Genomic DNA, 3,334 nt, shown 5'->3' with positions numbered 1-3,334 from the left:
CCCCCTCACTCCTATTAGTACCGTACATCCTAACAGCTTCAGTAGAATGCCGTCAGGCAGGCCGGGCGGGCGGCAGCGTAACTCCCTGATGTCACGTGCCTGCGCCGCCTACTTTATGAATGAAGCAGGCGGCGCAGGCAAGTCACATCAGTGAGTGATGCGCCGGCCGTCCGCCCTGCCTGCCGGCATTCTACTGAAGCTGTTAGGATGTACGGTACTAATAGGAGTGAGGGGGCATGTGTAATCACTTTTAATTGAATAAGACATTTTATATTTGTGCAGCACTGGAGCGGCGGGGCGGGGGGGCTATAGTACAGTGACTGCACCGCCCCGCCTCAATTGCTGGCCCCCAGCTCCTCCCAGTCCCTCCCCCTCTGGCTCGTACATCGCAGACTGCGATGTTAAACTGTCAGCATTCGCCCCATAAGACGCAGGGGCATTTTCCCCCCATTTTTTGGGGGGGAAAAGTGTGTCTTATGGGGCGAAAAATATGGTAATTTTACACCATATCTGGCACGCTTGGAGGGAATAAACTGACGGAAGAAAAGGCGACCTTTAAAACTAGAAAGGGATTCATCAACGGACAGATTTTTATCAGGGGTATATCATTTTAAGAATAAATCCTTAAGGAGGGAAATAAGGGGTCTCAATTTATTTAGGAGGTCGTAGGCTGGGTCAGTTCTGGGGGGGACTTGGGAATTATCTGAAAAATGCATAAACCGCATTAGGGCTTCATAGCGGTTTCAGGACATAACTGCTGCAAACACAGGGTTTGAGTGGAAAGTACTCGCAGCCCAATAGGATTGGACAAATTGATTTTTTTATAATGCCCATGTTTAGGGTGAGCCCCGAAAAGTTTTTAATTTCAGGGACATTTCTGGGGGTACAGCAAATTGTGTGGTGTACAGATTAGACTACTGCACAATTAATTCCGGGACTTTATCGCCCACAAATTAATGTTGAAAATCACAAGGGGTAAAATTGGTGACGTCCACATTAATTTGGGTAGTAAATAAAAATTGGGGTACTTGGGGGGAAAATGATGAAGCAGGAGCCCACGTAGTAGAAGGGACGGGACCACTGGGTGGAGAATAATATGAGATGGCGACTTCTACCACCATAGGGCTATGGGGTCTGGGGATGGAAGTGGAGCTAGAGTCCCCGCTATCGTTAAATATTTCCGCCTATGAAGCGGTGTCGGAGCATAGAAATTCATATGCCTGCTCCGCACTGAATAATCTTTGAGCCATTTTTTTTTACTAAAAAGCTCAGAAAGCAAAAAAAAATATTATATCTATCCCATCCCTAAAAATTAAAAGTAAATGTTCGCTAGCGTCAGTAGCGGTGCGTCCACTGACCGACAATTATGAACGGACCCTAACAGATGTCCACTGACCGACTAACAGATGGACAGTGACAGATGGCCTCTGACCTCCAGTGACGGACGTCTACTGATCGACTGTGACGGCACTTAGTGACGGACGCCCTCCTACTCACCAGTTACTGACGGACAGTTTATAAATTGATTTTTCTTTTTTTCCACATTAAATTGCGAAGCCAGGACAGAAGTCTGATCTCTCTCTCCTCACAGAACAACTGCACTGAGGGGAGAGAGAAGCACAGCCCATGTCCTGGCTGTGTTAGTAAATATAATGGATGAGATCTCCATGATAGGGTTATCATGGAGATCACATGATCAGGTACCAATAGTAATGGTCCCTAATCGTTACTGTGCTGCGGGCAGTATTTCAGCACATTAACCAGTGTGCATGTCTGCGCCATTTTGTTTTTTGTTTTTTTTCTATGGGGAGGGGGGGCTCCCTTTATTAAAACGTTTGGGGGCCATATTGCCCAGATTGAGTCCCCAGCACCCTGATTGGGGGAATATGGCCCCCAAACATTTTAATAAAGGGCATCACCTGAGGAGAGAGAACTAGTGTAAGGGTGGCGGTGGCCGGCATATAGTCTGCACATGCGCCGAGCTGCTGCCGAAATCTTTGTTAAGGTACTTGGGGAAGCTGGGGGACCCGATCCTCACACCAGAGACTTTCTCCCTCCTCTCTTACATGAGAGGACGGAGAAAGTTTACCACGGTCTCTGATCACTACCCCCAGCCCTCAGCTACTTCCGGTAGCTGCAGTCAGGGAGCTCCTGCACTTTTTTTTTTTGTGCTAGCTTGGGCTAAAGTCCCGTCGTAAAAAGGCGGCGCTCCAGCCCAAGGCCCCTTAATGACCGCCGTAAAAACACCTATGGGTGGTCAGTAAGGGGTTAAACATGCTGTCTGTTAACACATTCAAACATGTTGAACAGCTATATATACAGTGGGATGCAAAAGTTTGGGCAACCTTGTTAATCGCCATGATTTTCCTGTATAAATCGTTGGTTGTTACGATAAAAAATGTCAGCTAAATCTATCATATAGGAGACACACACAGTGATATTTGAGAAGTGAAATGAAGTTTATTGGATTTACAGAAAGTGCTATAATTGTTTAAACAAAATTAGGCAGGTGCATACATTTGGGCACTGTTGTCATTTTATTGATTCCAAAACCTTTAGAACTAATTATTGGAACTCAAATTGGCTTGGTAAGCTCAGTGACCTCTGACCTACATACACAGGTGAAACCAATTATGAGAAAGAGTATTTAAGAGGGACAATTGTAAGTTTCCCTCCTCTTTAAATTTTCTCTGAAGAGTAGCAACATGGGGGTCTCAAAACAACTCTCAAATGACCTGAAGACACAGAGTGTCACCATCATGGTTTAGGGGAAGGACATAGAAAGCTCTCAGAGATTTCAGCCGTCTGTTTCCACAGTTAGGAACATATTGAGGAAATGGAAGACCACAGGCTCAGCTCAAGTTAAGTCTCGGAGTGGCAGACCAAGAAAAATCTCAGATAGACAGAAGCGACGAATGGTGAGAACAGTCAGAGTCAACCCACAGACCAGCACCAAAGACCTACAACATCATCTTGCTGCAGATCGAGACACTGTGCATCGTTAAACCATTCGGCGCACTTTACACAAGGAGATGCTGTATGCGAGAGCGACGCAGAGGAAGCCTTTTCTCCGTCCACAGCACAAAAAGTGCCGCTTGAGGTGGGCTAAAGCACATTTGGACAAGCCAGCTTCATTTTGGAATAAGGTGCTGTGGACTGATGAAACTAAAATTGAGTTATTTGGCCATAACAAGGGGCGTTATGCATGGAGGAAAAAGAACACAGCATTCCAAGGAAAACACCTGCTACCTACAGTAAAATATGGTAGTGGTTCCATCATGCTGTGGGGCTGTGTGGCCAGTGCAGGGACTGGGAATCTTGTCAAAGTTGAGGG

Source organism: Bufo gargarizans, chromosome 6 (genome assembly GCF_014858855.1).
Source record: "Bufo gargarizans isolate SCDJY-AF-19 chromosome 6, ASM1485885v1, whole genome shotgun sequence".
NCBI lineage: Eukaryota > Metazoa > Chordata > Amphibia > Anura > Bufonidae > Bufo > Bufo gargarizans.
Note: the sequence above shows the minus strand (reverse complement) of the source record.